Source organism: Trachemys scripta, chromosome 9, assembly GCF_013100865.1.
Source record: "Trachemys scripta elegans isolate TJP31775 chromosome 9, CAS_Tse_1.0, whole genome shotgun sequence".
Classification (NCBI taxonomy): Eukaryota; Metazoa; Chordata; order Testudines; family Emydidae; genus Trachemys; species Trachemys scripta.
In genome coordinates, this window is record NC_048306.1 from 49854488 (window position 1) to 49877443 (window position 22956).

Consider the following 22956-nt stretch of genomic DNA (forward strand, 5'->3'; position numbering starts at 1 on the left):
GGAAATACAAGGTTACTGAGCCATGAATGGTGCAAACTTGGAAAGCGAATGTGCAAGCACAGCTGTGCTCTAGAGAAAACCGTTCTTATAGTCAGCTTGGGAAGGTATGCATGGCAGAGCAGGTGCTCTCTTCTAAACAGTCAGCAGTGGTGATAGCAGCCAGCATGCAGCAACCTCTGCAGAGTGCCCATGTTTCAAAAAGTTATCCAGCATAGATTCAGAGACTTGGAAACCAGCCAGGACTCCTAAGCCACTCCCGTACTGTTAGAGATCAGGGTGAGAATTATGTGCGGGACAGATTGTCCTACATCTGCTACTGCAGGCAGCGGCGGCTCCAGGCACCAGCGCTCCAAGTGCGTGCCTGGGGTGGCAAGCCATGGAGGGCGCCCTGCCGGTCCCTGCGAGGGCGGCAGTCAGGCTGCCTTCGGTGGCTTGCCTGCGGGAGGTCCGCCGGTCCTGCGGATTTGGCAGCAATTCGGCAGTGGATATGCTGAAGCCGCGGGACCGGCGGACCTCCCGCAGGCAAGCCGCCAAAGGCAGCCTGACTGCCATGCTTGGGGCGGCAAAAAAGCTAGAGCCGCCCCTGACTGCAGCGGTCTTACACCTTCCTCTGAAGAATCTGATGCTGGCCCCTGTCGGAGGTGGGATATTGGGCTAGACGGGCCTTGGGGCTGATCCAGGCTGGCCAGTGCCATGTTCCATTCTGACTATCTAGTCCAACCCTCTGCATCACACAGGCCAGAGGGCTTTACCCAGCAAGACAGACTCAAAGACGGGTTGAGCGAGAGCGTGTTTTCAGAAAGCTGTCCAAATCTGGAGGGAAGGAAACCAGGGATGGAGAGCATCCCACATCCCCTGTAAACTGCTCAATTACTCTCCCTGCCAAAAACTGGCATTTCATTTCCAGGTTGAACTTTGCTGATTTCAACAGCCAGTCACTGGCTCTTGGAACTGTTCTGCCTGCTAGAGTAAAGAGCCCTCGAGCATTAGAGCTTTCCTTCCTGTGATGGCACCTATAGACCACTCTCAAGTTGCCTCTTAACTATTAGCTAAATAGATGGAAGCCTCTAAACTCCATAGCAACAACATGTCAGAGTTAATCTATCAGAGACTGGGACATGGGTGGCTGTGCCTAGTGGTGAAAGTGTGAACCAGGCCTAGTGATTAGAGCAGGAGTCGATAGCCAGGAATAGGAGCCCAGGATCAGAGTTGGAGTCAGAGGCCAGATGCCAGCACCAAAGTCAGGAATTGGAGCCCAGGGTCAGACCCAGTTTACCTGGCGAGAGGCAAGGCTGTGTCCGAGGCAGGCGCAGGGCTGGGAACAAGCAGGCACAGGAGCTATCACAGCTGTGGGGAAATGCTTTGAGCCGGTCTGCTGACACTTCCCATGGATCAGTGGTGGACCCAATCAGGCAGCCCAATAGGCTGCTTTGCTTGTTAGGTAGCCAAGAGACTGGCTCTGCTGCAGGCCCTGGTTCCTGACATTCATTCATGCAATAACTAAATTGACCCTCTGGTTCCCTGACCAGCATGCAACTCCCTGCCTTGCTTCTTTCTCTGTTCCAAGCCCCGTGCCCCTGGGTCATTCACAGCTATGAGATGTGGCTTGTGCTGTTCTAGAGGTCCGGCAGAGGCAGCACACCGGCATAGCGAAGTAAGAGTATGGAACAATCCCAGCGTTTCTCAGTTCTGTTATTTTGAAATAACTTGTTTCACCCACCCCTGCCAAGGTTAAAAAGTCATTGCGTTCCCCTGGGCAGCCCAGTGGTTTTCTATACGGGATGGAAACAGCATGATGTGACTGGGGCATTTTTCCTGTTTTGTTTTCAAACAATTTCAGCTATGCAGAGCAATGCACAATGCTTTCCAGGCATCACCATGAAGAATGTTATTAAAGTGAGTAACCTCTGGAGGGTGGAGGAACAAATGTGCCTTTTCCAAGGGTGATTAATTATTTATTTTACATCAGTGCCTAGAGGTTCTCACCGAGATCTGGCTCCGCTATGCACGGGGCTCTTCAACCACAGAGCAAGGGATGGTCCCTGCCCCAACCAGTTTACAATCTAAAGAGATAGGGTGGGAAAGGACCCAGAGGTTCGGCGAGGTGAAGCAATTCACCCAAGGTCACACAGCAGATCAGTGACAACGCTGGGGAAAGTACCCAGCTCTCCTGACTCCCAGGCCAGAGACAGATGCACAGGACCATCCTCCCCAGAGAGCAGGGCTGTTCATTAAACAATCTTTTTCCTGTCTGGGGTAAACCCCGCTGATGACTGGTTCCTGTATTCTGGGAGGCAGTATACACATGGAGAACACCACCTGCTTGTCTGCTCTCCAGGAGCTGCTGTGCACTTTCTCCCTCACCTCCCATTACACAGGGCAAAAACTCTCCTTCAAAAGCTGGACAGCCACCATTACTTCTCCTCCCCCTAATGCTCACCCCTGCCATGATCCCTATAGAAAACTGCCAGGGCATAACAGTGAGGCTGGGTCTGAGTTGCAATCACTGCTATTGACTGGCTGGGAAGTGCACACACATCCAGCCTGTGCTAAAACATCAAATTATTTTTATTACCCCCTCTCCGTCCACATGCCGCCCACTTGCTTGTTTCATCTGACTGTTCTGACCTGTCTCTTAGATCACAAGCTCTTTGGGAACAGGGACGGTCGTTTACCTAGCACAGCGGGGCCCCATGTTGGTTGATACCCAGGCAAGCTATTTCCAGAAAGCTACCACTCAGAATACCTCTGTTGCTCTCCAGTTTCCATATGCCTGGGACAAAAGGGATCACGTGGCCAGCCCCTCCCTGGGGGCTGGTATTAGAGCTGGTGGGGAAATGACTGCTTTTTCTGCCAAACATTTCAACTAACACAAATATTTTAGACTTTTTGTCGAAACAAACCCAATTTTTTTGGAGTTCCGGTTCTTCTATAAAAACACAGATTTTTCCCAAGAGCTGATTATTTTTTTGCCCCCAAAAATGTCTGTTTAATCAAAAAATCCATTTTTCATTAGAAAACCCAACAACATTGTGATGGAAATTTTTTGTCCAGCTTTAGTGGCTCTTAACAGCTCAGATGATCTCACTTTCCAAGAAAACTGCTGCCTGAGCAACTTCAGATCCTTTCAGTGGAATTTGTGGGAAAGGGGGGACCCCTAGTGTTCTGCCAGCAGTGTCATGGGGACATCTGAGCACGGAAACCTTGGAGAAAGACTCGCTTAGAATGATCTTTACCTCCCATTTCCTGGTGTGCTAGAAAAGATGAAGACAGATGGAGAAGCCGGCCTGCAGCGACCTTTGTGGAACTGATCGTTATTAGCCTCAGCTCCTTCACGTATTGATGGACGAACAGAAGCATGTTTGTTCAATCCAGATGTGTAGCCAAGGTAGATATGAAGGACACAGCACATTCCAGCTGTCCACAAATGATGTCTGTGACCAACCCGGTAACTGAGTCCCTCTGATGTATTTAAAAGTAGGAGTAGCATGAATGAAAACTGATGATGACAATTCCTTTTCCCTCTGTGACCTTCTTGACTTCAGGGAAGCATTAGACACTGATGCTCTGGTCTGCAGCTATTCTCACTTCTTTCAGATCCTGGCTCTGCTCCTACTTATCACACCAGTCCCCCTTATCTTGAACTGTCCCCTCTGCTGAAGGTTTAAATGGGACTTCAGTGGTGCATGGCAGGCACTCCACACAGGGGCTAATTTCACCAGAGCACTCAAACCATGCATGGGCAGGACAGTCACTGGTTGTATCCCTACTATGTATTGGGGAAAGGGGTGAGGAAGACATTCAGAACAACCTGGGGCATATATATGATATATATTAGGGAGGATCATATAATCCCTCCCCCAGTTCGTAGTTGCCAGTACCCTTATGACAACGAAGGCTCTATATAATAGCTGGGTCTAGGATGGCAGAAAAGACATCTCTCATAAATCAGGTTTTTTTGGTACAGGTGTATTTTATCGCAGGAATTCCTGCTGTTGTTCCTGGTCCTCTCTAGGAACCGGAGGACCAAGAACCCTAGAGTTGAAATTCTTCTTCCATTGAAGTCAATGGGAATTTTGCTATTGACTTCATTGAGGCCAGGATTTCACTTTATGAGTTCATTTTAACTTCATGGTGTGGACGGAGTGAAGTGCCAAGTTATATAAACTCTCTTAGGGCAGCTTGTGGCTCCCCATGTCTGAAGAAACATTCATGGTTGACTTCTCATGAGATTTATCAAGCCAGGGCGCTACCTTGGCCCAGGCACTGTAACGTGTCTCTAGAATGATTGCTGAGACAGAGGAAAAGTGACTAGCACTCCACCGTTAACACACAGAAGCGTTTTTGTTGTACCATACACACTGCATCATTCATTCCTGTTCTGTATCAAACGGGATTGTTCTTTAACCATGCTCTTTTTGTGTGCAAACAGTTTAGTTTTTTATGTTATAGATGTAGACTACTCACAACACATGTTCTTCTCATCACCTGGATTAAGGCTTAATCCAGGATAAATCTTACTAGAAAAAAATGTTCTCGAGTTTTTTATATCAAGATTTTTGCAGTAAATCTTTCCAATTCCATTGATGCAATGGCTGGCTTTTGTATGTGCTCTAAAGACACATGAGAAGTAGTTTTGGCTCACAATTTAAAGTTTGCGGTGTTTACATTTAAAAAGCTCCTGACTATGAATAGAAGACTTGGGATTTCAAAAGCAAACCAACTAAAACAGGTTTTGGAGGTTTGAACAATGCTCCCAGTGAGGGAGTTAACTCTTGAGATTAACTCAAAAAATTAATTGTGATTTTAAAAAGTAATTGCAATTAATCACAGTTTTAATTGCACTGTTAAACAATACAATACCAATTGAAGTTTATTAAATATTTTTGGATGTTTTTCTACATTTTCAAATATGTTGATTTCAATTACAACACAGAATACAAAGTGTACAGTGCTCACTTTATATTATTTTTATTACAAATATTTGCACTGTAAAAATGATAAAAGAAATGTATTTTTAAATTTACCTGTAGCAGGGCAAGCACCCCGCTCCGGAGAGAAAGGGGTTAAAACCAGCTCTGGGAAAGGGCTGCCCCAAGGACCCAATCAGGTGAAGGCAGGTAGCAGCCAATCCAAGCCTGGTAGGGCTGGTATAAAGAGGGCTGTGAGCTAGGAGACAGTCAGTCTCACTCCAGCTTTGGGGTGGGAAGGACTGAGCTGCTTGGGAGCACAGGGTACCTTCAACAGAGCAGTGCTGGGGAAGGGACAGCTTGAGCTAGGGAGCTCAGGTCTGGCAACCTCCCAGGCTGAGGCCTGCCAGGAAGGCTTAAGGAGGTCCTGGGGCTGCAGGGAAAGGCAGCAGGTCCAACCCCCTAGCCAATGATGAGTGGCCATTGCAGACTGCAGTTTGCCCCTGAGCAAAGGGACTAGATGAAGACTGGCAGTGGGTCACTGAGGCGAGGTGGGCTCAGGGGAGTGGGGTTCCCTGGGTGAGGGGCACTGTGGTCCGGGAGGGATGTGGGGCCTATACGTGGTGGAGATAAAGGGACTGGGGCGGGGTGGGTGAAACTGAGGGCAGGACACCAGCCCATAGAGGGTGCTCCAGGGCTGAGAGAGCTAATTCCTGGATGACCAGCAGAAGGTGCTGTGCTGGTGAGTCAGTGCTCTACTACAACCTCATACAAGTACTGTAATACAATCTCTTTATCGTGAAAGTGCAATTTACAATGGTGGTGGTGGGGGGGGGTTGTGTTTTTGTTATGTAGCTGCACTCAAAAACAAAACAGTGTAAAACTTTAGAAGCTACAAGTCCACTCAGTCATACTTCTTGTTCAGCCAATTGCTAAGACAAACAAGTTTGTTTACCTTTACAGGAGATAATGCTGCCGGCTTCTTATTTACAAAGTCACCTGAAAGTGAGAACAGGCATTCGCATGGCACTTTTGTAGCTGGCATTGCAAGATATTTACATGCCAGATATGCTAAATATTCGTATGCTCCTTCATGCTTCGGCCAACATTCCACAGGATATGCTTCCAGGCTGATGACACTCATTTAAAAAAAAAAAAAAAAAGCATTAATTACATTTTTGACTGAACTCCTTGGGGGAGAATAGTATGTCTCCTGCTCTGTGTCACCCACATTCTGCCATATATTTCATGTTACATCAGTCATGGATGATGACCCAGCACATGTTGTTTGTTTTTAGGACACTTTCACTGCAGATTTGACAAAACACAAAGAAGGTACCAATGTGAGATTTCTAAAGATAACTACAGCACTTGACCCAAGGTTTAAGAATCTGAAGTGCTTTCCAAAATCTGAGAGGGATGAGGTGTGGAGCATGCTTTCAGAAGTCTCAAAAGAGCAACACATCAATGTGGAAACTGCAGAACCTGAACCACCAAAAAAGAAAATCAACCTTCTGCTGGTGGCATCTGACTCAGATGATGAAAGTGAACATGCGTCGGTCTGCACAGCTTTAGACTGTTATCGAGCAGAATCTGTCATCAGCATGGACGCATGTCCTCTGGAATGGTGGTTGAAGCATGAAGGGCATATGAATCTTTAGCGCATCTGACACGCAAATATCTTACAACGCTAGCTACAACAATGCCATGCGAACGCCTGTTCTCACTTTCAGGTGACCTTGTAAATAAGAAGCCGTCAGTATTATCTCCTGCAAATCTAAACAAACTTGTTTGTCTGAGCGATTGGCTGAACAAGAAGTAGGACTTGCAGGCTGTAAAGTTTTACATTGTTTTGTTTTTGAGTGCAGTTATTTTTTGTACATAATTCTACTTTTGTAAATTCAACTTTCATGATAGAGATTGCACTAGAGTACTTGTATCAGGTGAATTGAAATATACTATTGATTTTGTTTTTTACAGTGCAAATATTTATAATAAAAATAAATATACAATGAGCACTACACTTTGTGTTCTGTGTTGTAATTGAAATCAATATATTTTAAAATGTAGAAACCAACCAAAATATTTAAATAAATGGTATTCTATTATTGTTTATCAATGTGATTAATTGCGATTAACTGACTATACATTTCACTATTCAATGTGGGATAAAAAAATTAAAAACTTTATCTAAACCCCTGGACTTTGGACACTACCCTTCATAAGGGACATGGTATTAAAGGATATCTCCCCAGTCTTTTCCCCTCTCTGTGTCTCAGTTTCTCCTTCTGTTTAGACTGTAAGCTTATACGGAGCAGGGACTGTCTATTACTATGGGTTCACACAACATCTTGCACAACTTGGCTCCAATCTCAGTGCGGGTCTCTAGGTGTTACCTTCACACTTAATACATTTATTCAGCCAGCCCTACTGTTCACATTACAGTGCACTACAGGCTAAGCAGTGGTTTCTCTTCTTTAAGAAGATAAAAAGGTATAATCTGACCCATAGACTGGATCTGAGAGTCTTTTGTCCTGTGTTTCAAAAGTAGCAGTGCATGAGCTGGTTTGGATAAAATAAGATTCACTATACAACTTCCAACCTTTATCCAGTCATCTCACCAAAACTTTTTTGAAATAAAACAAAAAACACCACACGAAGTGGAAGGACTTCATAGGGTAAGGGATATTTTGGTTCTTGGGTTTTATTCTTTTTACTGATATCTCTTAAAAATCCATGACAAATTTTTGAGGAAAACAAGAACAATGGCATTTTCTGTGAATTTTTCCCTAGAAAATAAAGAACATTTTTTCCAGCTCTACTAAGTGGTTAAGACAGTTACTGTGGAGGGGCTGAATGGCAAAATGCCCATCATCTCTTTGCTACATCTTAGGGTGGAAGGAATTGCTCCCAGGGAGTAAAGGACCATTACTTGAATCCCTTGCTTAGTGCTGTAAAGAACATCTTAAACTAAACTATTCCCAATGCCAAGGGTGTCTCATAGAATATCAGGGGTGGAAGGGACCTCAGGAGGTCATCTAGTCCCACCCCCTGCTCAAGCAGGATCAACCCACAGACAGATTTTTGCCCCAGATCCCTAAATGGCCCCCTCAAGGATTGAACTCACAAGCCTGGGTTTAGCAGGCCAATGCTCAAACCACTGAGCTATACCCTATCTCTATCCCTCTCCTGCTCAGCTGGCTCTGCCTTCCATCCAGCCGTACACCCTCTCACCAGTCTGGGTTACACTGCAGGGTGACCCCAACACACACCCCCGACTTAGATTTTCCCCCAGAAATGTATGTCCTGTACTGCTCAGCCCTCTCCTGGACAGTCCAAATATATTAAGCCCTTATTCTGGTAAGGGAACAATTTGCCAGCTTATTATCTGAAATAGAGTTACCCAGTTTAAACACATTGAATTAGATAAAGCAATAAAACAAGTTTATTAACCACAAAAAGAGAGAGATTTTCAGTGAGTACAAGTAATGAGGCATAAACGTCAGAAATGATTACAAGCTAAAACATTTGCTAGTAGCTACTTAAGAAACTAACACAGTTGCAAAGCAAACTGTCTCACCACATGCGCTGCCAGCAGATCACTGACCAAACCATCATGTCAGGACCCCATTCCCAGAGTCCAAAGCTGTTTCCTTTTGTCTTCTCAGGTGCAGAGAATGGGGTGGGTAGGGAGAAATAGAGGGTGCCTTCTCTTTGCCACTTCTCTTTATAGTTCCAGTCCCCTTCTTGAAAAACCATTTCCAGCTGAGAACCGAGAAACAAAGAGTCTATGGGAAGGTCTACACTTAAAATGTTGCATCGGCACTGCTGTAGCGCTTTAATGAAGATGCTCTGTGCCAATGGGCGAGCACTCTTCCATCAGCATAGTTAATCCACCTCCGCGAGAGGCGTTAGCTATGTCAATAGGAGAAGCCTCCCGCCAACATAGCACTGTCTACACCAGCGCTTAGGTCTAGGGTTGCCAACCCTCCCGGATTGGCCAGGAGTCTCCTGGAATCAGACTGAATCTCCCGTTTGCTATTGAAAGCAATCTGGGAGATTTTAATAGGCCAAAAGCCCAGGCGGCAGTGCAGCAGGGCTAAGGCAGACTCCCTACCTGCCCTGACTCCAAGCGGCTCCTGGAAGCAGATGGCATATCCCTGTGGCCCCTAGGCACATGGGGAATCAGGAAGGCTCTGCCCGCTGCCCCAACCCCGAGTGCTGGCTCTGCAGCTCCTATTGGCCAGGAACCACGACCAATGGGAACTGCAGAGGTGGTGCCTGCAGGCACGGGCAGCGCGCAGAGCCCCCTGGGCACCCCTGAACCTAGGAGCCACAGGGACATAGAGGTCGCTTCTCGGAGCCGCCTGTGGCAAGCACCGCACGGCCGGAGCCTGCACCCCAACCCCCAGCCCGAGCCATGAGCCCCCTCCCACATCCAAACTCCCTCTCAGAGCTCACACCCTCTCTTGCACCCCCTCCCACACTCTGAACCACTCAGCCCCACCCCCATCCCAGAGCCCACACCCCCTCCCACATCCCAACCCCCTGCCCCAGCCCAGTGAAAGTGAGTGCGGGGGGAGAGCAAGTGAAGGATGAAGGTGGGATGGAGTGAGAAGGGGTGGGGCAGGGGTATGGCCTCAGGGAAGGGGTGGGATGGGGGCAGGGCAAAGGTGTTTGGGTTTGTGTGATTAGAGAGTTGGCAACCCTACTTAGGTCTGTATAACTACATCGCTCAGGGGTGAGGATTTTTCACACCCCGGAGTGACGTAGTAATACCCAAGTAATTCTGTAGTATAGACCTGCCTTAGGTGGAAGGATGTTCCCTGCTGTTTTTCTTTACTTTTTTGAGCTTCCTTTGTTTTCCCTTCCTGCTTGATGACTCTGTTTATAGCTTAAATGCAAATTAAGTCAAACACATATTCCTTCCTTTGTTTAGAACAGACCTGACATCTGCTGGGGCAGGGCTATGGTGTTTGCAACATGTGTTAATAATGGGGAATCATAACTTCACATACAATGTTATCACACATATTGTGCCAGGACGATACTGACCAGCAAATTGAGTTTTCAGATGATACCTTACAAGGCATCCTTTGTACAAAGATTATTACAATAGCATGTAGGGTGTGAATACAGGGGTGTATGCTGCCACTCAGGGCCATCAGAGCCTGAAAGAATGTAGGGCTGGGAGGGGGCGCCTGGGAAGCAGCACACCCCCATCCATGATTGCTTTATTTATCTTTGGTAACTCATTTTCCCCTGCTTGCACTCATGGTCACCAATCTGTTACTGATCCCAGCTGGACCCAGAGTCTGTTCTGCCAGTCACGCTGCCAAGGGACTGGACAGCCACACCTCACTAGAGGAAACCTTCCTCCTGGTGCCAAAAACTGTGCACAACATGGGGATGGAAATCAGAGCTGGCCATAAGGCTTGGGGCAAGAGAGAACCCCACTAAGTGAAATGCCTCATCTTTTGGTTTCCACCTGGTTCTTCTGCTAAGGCAGTGGGGCCCAGCTATTGGGGTCACAGTCTATGCAAGCAGAGCTGCCAATGTTTGAAATAGTGTTTCAAATCAGCCCCAAGACCCCCTGCACCAGAGCTGCTGTGCATATTGTGCTGTCCAGGGTGCCAGAAGCACATTTAGCTGGGACTCGGCTGTACGGATGTTTATCAGATTACTTAGAGGAGAAAGGCAAGCACTGGGTCAGCCATTTTGCCCAGCAGGATCCCAGAGAGGGACAATAGAGCCCCAGCATGAAAAAAAAGCAGAATAAAGTAGAAGTAGACTCACTGCCTCAGGCCTCTTTTCTTGTAGTGTTGTGGATTCTCTTTCACGGCTGCAGGGTTAGAGCACTGACCCACCTCATTAGCTTCACTCTGGATGGGGTGACTTCCGCTGCTTGGCCAATTCTAATCGCCTTGTCAAGGATTAATTCTGGATCTTTCAGTAGTTAGTCTCTCACTGAGATTTCTGTTCCAGATTCCAGTTTTGGTCTGGTCTCCTATTAGGGACATCATTAGCTTCCCATGATTGCAAAATTGGCTCTTCATCCTCAGATAGATCACAAATTCTTCTATAGTTTCACCTTCCTTTTGTACCTTGGGATTATAAACATACCTTCCATCATGCTCATTTTTCCAGGGAGCGCAGCACCCCTCACGTTTGTCCTACAGTTTCATAGCTTGCCTCTTCTGCCTGAGTTCACAGCACAAACTGTTAAAACATCACACGCTTCAGACCCAGCCATTGCCAGGAGTAAGGCTACCTTCTGAATGCCTCCTTTTTCCTGGCACCCATTTCTTGCAGATTCAGAGTGAAGCATGCTTTGAACATCTGGGCAGGGGACTGGACTCGATGACCTCTCGAGGTCCCTTCCAGTCCTAGAATCTATGAATCTATGAATCCTCCAGTTGGCTTCCCCATCTCCAGGGAGTTCCTGCTCCGGTAGGGCTTTCAGGCACTCAGGGTATTTTGTTAATCTCTTTTTACTCCTGGTACCATGTGATGTTCAGTGATCACTCAGTGCTTAAGGTGCTTGCAAGAGATCTCTGCTTTGGTCTGTGGCTGGTTCCAACTGACCATGCACACCCATCCAGACTCTCTGTCTGGGAAGCTCAGTCCCTAATACCCCAGAGAGAACTGTTGGTTGGAAGTTAAAGCCAGACCCATTCAAATTAGAAATAAGGCTCCCATTTTTAACAGTGAGGGTGATTAACCAAGGGAAATGGTGGATTCTCCATCTCTTGCTGTCTTCAAATCAAGACTGGAGGCCTGTTTGGGTGACGTGTTGGTGAAGTGCAAGTGCATCCCATTATCCCTCAATCCAGGGGTAATGGGGTGAATTTCTCTGGCCTGGGTATACAGGAGGTTGGATGAGACGATCTAATGGTGCCTTCAAATCCATGGCACTACAAGAGAGATTCAGCCACGGTTGTGTTCAGAGCCTATTTGGGAGGAAAAGCCAAGAAGGCACAAACCCGTGCTCCCTTTCTGTGTGAATGGAAGTAGGTGACTAAGACAAGTTTGCGGGTGTCAAGTTTGTCAGGCAAGCAGGCGCTAGACTTCTGTGAACTGCACAAGCACACAACTTAATCTGAGACTATTCCAGCTTTGAAAGCATTTTGTTCGCACTGGGCACGCTCAGAAGCTTGCCAAGTGTTAGCAGCATCACTCCTGTACTAGTAAATGGATCCTCCTTGCTGACTCTGTGGCCAGGAAAGGAGAGACGAGCTGACGCAGACTTGTCAATCCCAAGCATTCTAAAAGCATGAGCCAGACATCCAAAATCACAAGATTCGCTTCACAATCATGAAATTTAAAATAAGTGAGTAAATGATGGATTTTTTTATTCTGATGTGTGTTTCTGGGCTCCCCAGGTCACGTTCTGAAGCTTTTCTCCTCAATTTACACTTTACAAAATCCAAGCTGACATTCTCCCCTTATGTGACTCCAAAAACACCTAGTATCACAAGAGTCCTGATAAAATCGTGACTGGCAACGCTAAGCCATCAGAGCTGTGTGAATTGTTCACCAGAAATAATTTATGCAGTGGGAGCTCAGGGAGTGCGCATGAACAGATGGCAGTGTCTTCAGCTTGATTAATTATTCTAATATATTCAAAAAAAATCTGGTTGAATTTTTGACTCTCTGGATTGCTCACAAATAACTAGGCAATGCAGCTTGGATTTCAGTTATGACTGGTCAAGCAAGCCGTGTAGTATTCGATGCGCTCGCCAATGACGGACATAGACTGGCCATCCAGCCAGGCGGTCTTAAAGACCTAGCTAGACAGCAATCCGGGTGACATTCAATCTGCAAGGAGGAGATCCCCTTTGGGGATTTGCCTTGAGGGGGAGGATACATAGCGGTTTTTCTATTCCTTGAGTAGGAGCATGCATGCTGTTCCTGTACTAGTACATGCATGTGCAAATTGAAAATTTGGTGTCTGCGCAGGTGGCTTTCAAATGTGTTTTCTGTGGCCATTATTCTTATTTGGTAGCAGTTAGAGTTGGGGAATCAGACCTAAGGGTGTGAGGCAACTTATACACATATAACAAAAAGTTTGTGCCAGCAAATCTCTGTCACTTGTTTGTTCGTGGAAAGTAAGCACTGAAGGGGCGTAAACCCGGCTTGGGCAAATTTATTTAAAAATTCAGACAAATATTTGTAGGAAATGTTTTGCTGTGATTGCCCCAGGTGAAATTCACCCCTAGGCAGAGAGCCAGAAAGGGAACTATGATCCACTTAATACCTGCTTCAGCCTACGGGGTGGTGAGGCCTTGTGCTACACTCACTCAGAGCAGCCCACTCTCCCGGTCTCATTGTGAGTCTCCTGAGATTTGAGGTTTTTTTTCCTTAAAGCCCCAGTTTAGGAGTCAAGTGATTGTGAGAATCTCAGCTTATTTTGAAAAACATAAGTTTCTAGACTTCATGGTTCTAGAGAAAAGCTTGAAATATGACCTAAAGGTTCAGAGATCAGAAGGCAAAGAGAAAGCCCCCCCCAAATTATTTTTAAATCTCATGATTTTTAAGCCAATCTCATGATTTTGGGGGCCTGATTCATGATTTTGGAATGCCCAGAGTTGACAGTACTGCCCTCTGCATTGGGGTGGAATTCTTCCCCATTGGTGACATTCATAAACCAATCTCTCTACTGTATTTCCAAAAGTTCTGAAACTCACATACTTCATTGCTAATCTCGACCTCAGGATCCTGTTCAGATGTCAGTGTCCAAGACCTGTAAAATAGTCAGGAAGGAGCATAAACATATGGCAGACAACCTAAATAGCAAAATGAAGAAATAATTAGCTCCCATTGCTGTTTTAATTGCCCATAGCAACACCAGTTAGTTTGGTTTTTATTATAATTATTATTTTACTGCCTTGCAGAAAGAAGGGGAAATTGCTTAGCTTATACATCTGTTTCTTTGAAGTTATCACACAGCAGTGCCACTCCTGGGTCTTGTGCTTCCAGCTCCAGTCACATGGGAAACTCTCATCAGTTGGCTTAAGGGATTGGCTGACTGAGCATGATCCAACCACAGCTACATCGGGGCCTGCAGATTGTTGTAGTAAGTCCCTTGCAAGGATAGGAAGAAAGAGCTCCCCTAAAAGCTAGTTTACTAGAAACATGGCAACATTTGTCACAAGAACATTTCAAACTTCCTTTCTCATGTCTGTCTGTCATTATGTTTCGAAATGAGGGGCTGGGGAATAAGAATCCTTTGTGACTATGTCTTCAAAGAAGCAGAATTACAAATTTAGTCATTTCCCCTTCTTGAAAGACACTGGTTGGCATGGGCGGTGGGCATCATAGACTGGGGGAGGCTGAGCCTCCCCAAACAGCCTGGTGTGGCCCCACCCACACTCTGCCCCCAGGAGTGTCTGTGAGTTCCCACTCTTTCGTGGCCCAGGCTGGGGCTGGGCTGGGGCCGGACAGCCTGCTGCTGGGAGGGGGAGGCTAGGGCTGGTGCCTGCCCGGTGCTCCGGGGCTGGGGTCAGGGACGCTGTGGCTGCGCCACCCATCCCACACTCTGGGGCTGGGGTTTCTCCAGTGGCTGTGGTGGGGCGCTGCAGCTCTGGGCTCCAGGGTGGGAGGGGGCAGAAGGGGAGGGGCGTGGCCTCGAGTGGAAGGTGAGGGGGCTAGCCTCCCACAACGGCTGGTTCATCCACCAACCATGCTGGTTGGGATTTTCAAAAGAGCCTAAATGACTTAGAAACACAAGTGAATGGGACACACTGGATTCCCATTCGAGGAGAGTAAGTACTTTGAGGGGTGTGTCACTAAGGTAAGAAGAACTGCAGACACCTACACCAATCAAAGCCATTTGGGCTACGGGAGGGTGACCACTTCTAGAGTCTGAAAAGGTACCTTTTCTTGAAGCTGAAAGCAAACTACAATGCCCCGCAACGCTGAACAGAACTGCAAACAACAACCAAAGCCGTTCTGCCTTGATTGGTACAATAAGCATGAAGTTGTTCCTCTTACTGTGTGTGTCCTGATAGCTGGGTGAGTAAGACAAGCAAACAGGAATGAAAATCACAGCTCTTGACAGCAGCAGAGTCTCTGTTGTCTTATAAGAAGAAACAAAGCAGCTGAGTGGACTTTGGACAATCCTGAATCAAAGAAATCTGAACACTACTTCCACGTAAAGTCATGGAACAGAGTTTCACTCAGGATAGCTATCCTGGGGAGGGACAACATGGACAGGAGTTGTGGTCCCTGTAAAGATGTATGCCAGATGAAGGGATTCATGGTACCAAGAATGCTTTCCTTGTCTTGGGCCAGGTGGTCTGCCTTGTCCCAGACAGTGCAACTGCCTTGGAGACTCATGGATGGAGATGCAGCCACTCACATAAGTGGACCCTGCTTATTACTGGCTTTGAAGATCAAACCCAAGGACTCAATGGGCAGTGGAAGCCAACTGGGAGTCAGTGGAGCAGTGGGGTGAAGTGCCCGTGTCAGCCTCACATGCAGGTTCCTTTGACCTTTGGCCCAGGAGGCAGTGAATTGCGGCTGGAGTGCTGAATACATAGATACCTGGGACCAAGTCCTTCCCAGCAATCCAAAGATGGGAGCAGGTGCTTTCTCATCAGTGACATCAACTGATAAGCTAGCCCAGCGATGAGTCAAGCAGGACTCCAGAGTCCGCCCCCCGTTGAAGGAGGTGCAGCTGGCTCCACTCTCAGGTAGCAGCTCTCTCTTTCAGAACGTTGTGCTCCGGGGGTTTTGAAGTGCGGTTTTTTGTTTTGTTTCTCTGCTAGCTCTACAAGTATGCTTCTGTGGAGACTTGCCCACTTGTCCCTGGAAAGCCCCCTGAGCCACGGGGCTGACGTCAGAAGGTAACCAGCTGTCAGACACTGGAGATTAAAGCTTGGCAGGTCACGCCGAGTGAGCGTTCACACCTGGTTGGGAAGGTGAACAACATTCTCCCACTGAACAGGAACAGACACATTGCCTCAACGGGCTGTGCTGCTCATAGACCCATCGCCAGGGCCAGGGCCAGATCCAGCCCTGCAGTGCAGTGCTGGCTGTAAGGTCCTGCAGACACCCCTGCATGGCCTACCCATACCATAGGTGGCTGTGCTGGGAGGAGAGGAGCCCCTGCTTGGACACTATGGCTCTTCCTGTTGTGCATAGGGGTCAGAATGGGTGGGGACTAGGTGGATCCTTGGCACCCCCCCCCCATGGCTCCAGCTCACATAGCTGTGTTGACACCCCTGGGGCTATCCACTGCACCAAATCTGTCCAAGTCTGCCCCACCAGAGCATGGTGAAAACCAAGAGGCAGCGTGTGACCTGCAGAGACGTCATCTGTCTCCTGGTCTGCTCCTGGGGTGGTGCAACAACACGCTGCCCCTTGTGCAGACTTGTGGTAAAGCTACAATCGAGCCCAAAGTCACTTGTGACTGGCCAGGTCCCAAAGGGTCCATCCCAGACGGTACGAGAGAGGCCTATGGGGTTAGCTTGGCCCAGGGCAGCTCCTTCTGCATAAAGCTTTAAAACCATGACAGCAAAAGGGATAGAAACAATTTCAATTTCCTTGCTGACCATTGTAGTGGCTGGAATGGGGTAGGGGGTGAAGGGGAGATTTGGGGCGGGGCGTTAGGGGAAGACAGGAAGAGACAAGTGGAGGTGGGAGGGAAGGAGAGGAAGGAGAATGGGGAAGGGAGAGAAGCCAGGGGAAGAAAGGGCCCTAAAGAGGAGCAGATTTTCCCACCAGGTGATGCTGCATAGACAAGAATAATGATGCTGACAACCAACCGTTCAGTCCCTGTGTCAAAGGCAGACCATACTCCGGTCTCTGCCTTTGCCAATGGTGGGAGTTCTGCTGGATACCAAGGGGAGTATGGAGCCCTAGAGTTTTATCCCAGCCCATCGGCATCTCCAGGGGGACACCCAGGGATGGATTATCTGTGCCTTGTCCACAGCCATACAGTGGGACTGGTGTGGAGCTGACTGCCCCAGGGAGAGCTTGGCAGTGCATAGTGGACCCATCCTTTACCCCTCGTGCAGGAGGAGGCGGGGCAAAGCCTTGCTGCTCCCACCACTGCGTGGAGGTGCCCCCATGCTCCCCTGAGTTCAGGGACTGCCATATGACCGTGCTTTGTGTGGCTAGCAGTGCCCCCTTCCTTGGGCACAAAGGGATGGCCCCTGAGGGCTTTTCTACATGACCAACTAGACTGCGGCAAGCTGGGGTGTGACTCTACCCCATGCTAGCCTGCCACCGGCTATCTGTCTGTGGGTACCCTGCTAATGTGCATTCACAGTCCACTAGCGAGCTTGGCACTAGTCTGCTTTCAAAGAGGACTAGATCAATATGCTCTAAAACCACATGTTAACGCACGTCAGCAGGGTGCACACGACCATTTCGCCTGTGGCAGGCTAGTGTGGGGTATATTCCCTCCCCAGCTTGCCGTGGTCAGTCTAATTGGTCACATAGACTAGCATGGAGTCTCTCCATTCGTAGACATGCGGCACAGGGGAGCTGATGGAGTTTCAGCCACCAGGAGAGTGTCACACACACAGGCTGTGCCAGACACACTTGAGAGTTGCCTCCTTACAGCATAGGTGGGGCGGGTAAGGGAAGTGTGGTGGACATCATTCATCTGGATCCCAGAAGGACCTCTGACAATGTGGCACGGAACCCCCTGCAGTGCACAATCAGGCCGGTTAAAAACAAAGATGGGCTGACAGAGCAGAAGCCACCAGTCATTTTCTACAGGGTTACATCAGAGCACAGATGGGGGGTGGGGAAGAGATCCTGCGGGGTCTCTCAGGATCGGTGCTGGGACCAGGAGCAGTCAACTGGTCCTCTCCAGCAAAACTCTCACATTCTATTAAGCATGGAAGTATTCCCATTGGTTTCAATGGTCCTAACTGGTCTAGAGGAGAGTGGAAATTAACTGCAATCAAAGCATGGGTGGTGCCAAGCTAAGAGAGCAAGATGGCAAATACACAGGAGGATGGATCAAAACCACTGATGGACTGGGCCAATCTGGGCCCTCTAGCTTGGCCAGCAGTGAACATGGCTAATGTACGAGATTAACAAACTCCCCCCCATCCTCTGGATTTCCTTCAACAGCAGCGTGGTTACACACAGCAAAGAAGCTCAGTTAGTTGAGACTCCACATGGACTAGCCCCATGCAGGGCGCAGCTCACTGAAGAAGGCATTCTACAGGCTGCAGGAGCCCAGAAGCACGCAGGCTAGATCACGGGAAGCTGGCACATCAGACCCCAGGAGCCCAGCACCTCCATCATGCCTGTCTGGACTGACTGGGCAAGAGTTAACTCTTTGGTATCTGGACTAAAAGACAGGAATCTGATCCAGCTGTGCATGACACGTGACCCAATTCTGACCCTACACAGCTACATGATCCTCTGGTGCTCAACTCCATCAGGCCCTTTTGAAAATTCCTAGGCACAATTCTTAGAGCATTGCCCCCCTGCCTCCTGTGAACAATAATCCCCAATCTTTCTTTGTACACATTTATGGGAAATGTTTTCAAGCATAGGTGCTGGAACTAGGGGTGCTGTGGGGGCTGCCGCACCCCTTGGCTTGAAGTGGTTTCCATTATATCCACGGTTTACAGTTTGGTTCAATGACTCTCAGCACCTCCACTGTACACATTGTTCCAGCACCCCTGTTTTCAAGTATTTCTGCAACTTCCCCAGCTAGTAGCAGCTTGCAGCAGTTCCAGTCTGTGAAAACTTTTCCCCCAGCAACTGCACAAACAGCTCTTGGGTGTGAGGGTTGAATGTTGAGCTACATCCCCTGCTAGCTCCCTTCTCACTCCCGGTGGGTAACACCCCCAGATTGCCTGTCACTCAGGTCCGAGACCTGCTATGCTGAGGGCTCTTGGAACTCCAGCCCTTGCTGTGGGTGCTGAGCATTTGCAAGCCTGGCCCAATGTAGCCTAGAGGGAGACAGTTTTGGGGCCCTGCATAGTAATGCCACATAAATTCTACCCCTTCTGGCAGAGCCCATCTGACACACATCAGTGACTTCGACCAAGTTAATAGGAGGAACCAGGCTTTGTTACTTGGCACATAGTGATTGCCAAATGATCTGAAGTGAATGATTATTAGATAAAAGGCTAGATCACCAAGGCCTGGTCATACCTAGAACTTAGGTTGACCAGGCTGTGTGGCTCAGGGGTGTGAAAAATTCCTCCCTTCTCCTTGAGAGACGTTGATAAGCTGAGCTAAGCCCCAGTGTAGACACCGCTAGGTCAACGGAAGAATTCTTCTGTTGACCTAGCTCCCACCAGTAGAGGCGTTGGCTTAGCTACAATGATGGAGGAACCCCTTCTGTGGCTGTAGCATTGCTGCAGCACCAGAGCTGTGCCGCTGCAGTGCCGACAAGCCCTAGGCTAGGGGTAGGTATTAGAGGGCTTTCCCTTTACCCGCTCCCCTGGTTTTTGTCATGTGGACAGAAAGCAGAAGACCAGAAGTCCAAAGTATAGACAATGCAATGTTTATTGGGGTTAGTTCCAAGCAAACATGTCCATAACTCTATACGCCGGCAGAGTCTGTTTCCCATTGTTCCGTTCCCTGCTCTGACACTGCAGAGCATTTACCCTGTGTCCCCTTCCCACTTCTGACGCTGCAGAGCCTTGCCTGTCTCCCCATTCCCCATTCTCATTTCCCTAGTCCCTTTCCCCATTTTACCTATTCCCTCCTCAGCAGGCCCAAATATACCTGCAATGCACACCCATAGTCCCACCCCTCACAACTTAGGGTCATGTCGCATGGGAGGGGTAAGGAGTGAGGTTGTGCTCCGGTCAGGAACGGGCATTTCTTTGGTCTTTTTGTGTTTTATACCTCCCCCCCACCCATCCCCTTTACCCCTCCCGACTGGTTGCTTGACTTTGCATTGAGATAGGGGTTGAGGCAATCTTAAAGTGTGTTTTCAGTAACACTTTAACTGTTCTTATCTGTTCCCATTGTATTAACAAATCCAGCTGACTAGGCAGAAGCAACATCACAGTGTCTTTGTCCCTTGTTTACACATTTTAGTATAAAGAGTATCAAAAAGTCAAACCCAAAATTCTATCTCAGGCTAACAAACAGACCTATATACTAGCAGTAGGTAGCACTTTGTAGTGCCACATTCGATTCCCAGCCTTTTGAGGGGGATCCCTGGGCTGGCCTGCATTAGCCGTGCTAGTGAGCCAACATGCTCTGCTCTAAGGGAGGAGGGAGTCAAGTCTGATGTCAAGTGTGCCACTCTAGAGGCTAATGTGACATTAACAAGTTTGAAACACATCTCCTTCTGGACAGGCTGTTGCTCAACTCAAAATGCTCACTAATCATGAGTAAGGCTCCAAAAATAATCACATTTAAAAAAAATGATTATTTTAAAAACCACACACATCTGGGGACCTTTTGGTTTGCTTTTAGAGGCCTTAGGAATCAGGCTCTCAAGCTTTTATTCAGCCCTGTGAAGGCTAGAAGCTTAATTCTTTTAAAACAATGCAAGTCAAAATCACCTGATTCCAGGAGCTGGGGCTTGAGGGAAATGATCATATATCCCGAGAGCCATGATAAAATGGCAAGGGTTAACAGCATTGGTTTCTGTGCACCTGGGTTATGCTGCTCCTGTGGCATTTAGGGAGGAGGTTTGGCAAGTCCAACATCTGCAGCCCTCCCTGCCATCGTGGCGAGAGTGCCCCCTGCTTGCTGATACCAAGCTGGCCGATTGTATGCAAGATGGTGGGTGTAGAAAGCACTAACAAAAGAGGGATGAGCGCAGGAAAGCAAATCCCATCGTTACTCAAACCAATGTTCCCAGGTCAACGGAAGAATTCTGAGGTATCTGCCCAGCCCTCAACAGGACCAGTATTCAGGCAATGACTCAAAGCATGACAGGCTCATCCTTGGATAGCATGGACTGGAGCCAGGTAATCGGGAACTCTGTCCTGAGGGAAATGCTGCCTGGCAGGCCAGCAAGCAGGCAGGCTGCTGAAGGAACATGGGTGACCTCAGCTTTCCTGGTGCTTCCTGCGTGCGCTGAGACTCCTGGGCCCCAGCAACTCACTCAGCCTGGATTCTCTGTGCTGGCCCTTGGCCTCCTGGGAGTGGATGGGGCAGGGTGGATGGAGATAGGGAAGGCTGGCTGCTTCAGCTCCAGGTCTCACCAGCACCTTCTCTATGCACAAGCAGCACTGAGTAATGAGGGAGTCTCAGCCACCAGCCTCTGACAGAGCTTCATGTGGGAATAGGAAGCCCCTCTGCCAGAGGAGGGGGTGTGCTTGCCAAAAATGCATCCGGCCCTCCTGGTACTTGCTCCAAGCATGGATGCACTGCAGGGAGCAGAGTGCCTCAGGTACCTTTGGCGTGTGTCATCCACCAGCCATGGAAGAGCTGCCAGTGCTGCCCCTGAAAGGGGAAGACACCAAACAAGCTTTAAGGTGGGTTCACTGCTGATGGAGACCAGCCACGAAGACAGGCTGCGCCATGAGGCAATGGGGCTCCCCACCCCCCACCTGGCAAGGGGCAGAACATGTCACCTCTGGTGCAGAGAGCAGGAGGAGAAGCTGCCACCAAAATTCTAAGGCTGAGTTTTCAAAGGACCTTGAAGGGCATTAGGTGCCCAAATCCCAGAGAAATACAATAATCCCCTTTGAGCGTCCCAGTGCAGAGCTGCAGGCGTTCCGGCCCATCACACAGCCTCGGAGCACAGACCCCGGCTTAGGCTGGACTACAGCTGATACCGGAAGGGAATGAGATGGGCACCTGTCATTTCCCAGCTCAGCACCAGCACTGAGTGCACCGTCAGCACTGCGCATGGCACCCAGCATGCTCTCTGCAAAGGGCTCACGGCACTGGACTGGCTCCGCCATCTTGTTTCCCTTACTTCCGCCCCAGCTGCCCAGCCAGCCCTTTTGCAATCTGGGGCTGCCCTGCGAGGGCCAGTGACTGGACAGGACAGGCTCTAGGCAGCAGTTATATACCCCAGCCTCAGGCTCCCGCCCAGGGCTCATCCTCTTCAGTGCCGTTCTTCTCCTGGCTACGGCAGCCAGGACAGCAGTGAGAGAGAGAAACTGGACAAGCTGGCTCCACATTGCCTGGTATTGTTTCAGGAAAGATGTCTTCCAGTCCATTCATGAGTGTGGGTGCCTGGAAGCCCATTCAATAGCTATTGTTCCCCATACCGTGACCCCTCCCCTCACTCTGTTTCCCACCTTGTCTGAACAGTTCTTTTCTGCTCCCTGCAGTTTAATTTTTGTGCTCAGCCGGAAGCATTTCCTTTGGCGTTGATAGGATCTATCAATTCAATCCACCTCTTAAATCATTCTTCTGAGAGTGTATCAGTGTAAGTCCATTCAATAGAGGTAAATTGCAGGGAAGGAACCTGTCTTGCAACGGTGATGACCTCACCTCACTGTTCAATAAGCAAAAGACTCAGTCAGCCCAAGGCAACTCTGCAGCAGGTGTGTAAATATCCTGCCAACATTTACTGAAGCAAGCACGATATATTGCTTCAGCCTCGTCTGCCCTACAGCCACTACAGCGGCACAGCTGCAGTGCCACAGCTATGCCGCTGTAGTGCCATAGCATAGATGGTGCCTACATAGATGGAAGGGGTTTTTCCATTGATGTAGGTAATTTATCTCTCCAAAAGGCAGCAGCTAGTTCAATGGAAGAATTCTTCCGACAGCCTAACTGCATCTACACCAGGGGTTAGTTTGATCTATCTACAGTGCTCGGGGTGCAAAATTTTACACAGCATATGTTGATCTAATTGTTACATATAGACCAGGCTTTAGAGGAAGCATAACACATGGGGTCAGTGTGCTTCATGTCTCCCTTTACTGGCTAGCACACATAAGGAGATAAGAGCTTACAACTTCTCCCAGGTAATGGAGTAAATGACAGTTACCTTTTCCGTAACTGGTGTTCTTCGAGATGTGTTGCTCATGTCTATTCCACAGTAGCTGTGCGTGCTCGCCACGTGCACTGGTGCCGGAAGTTTTTCCCCTAGCAGTACCCATGGGAGGACGCCCCCCATGACCCCGGAGTGGCGCCTGCCTAGCGC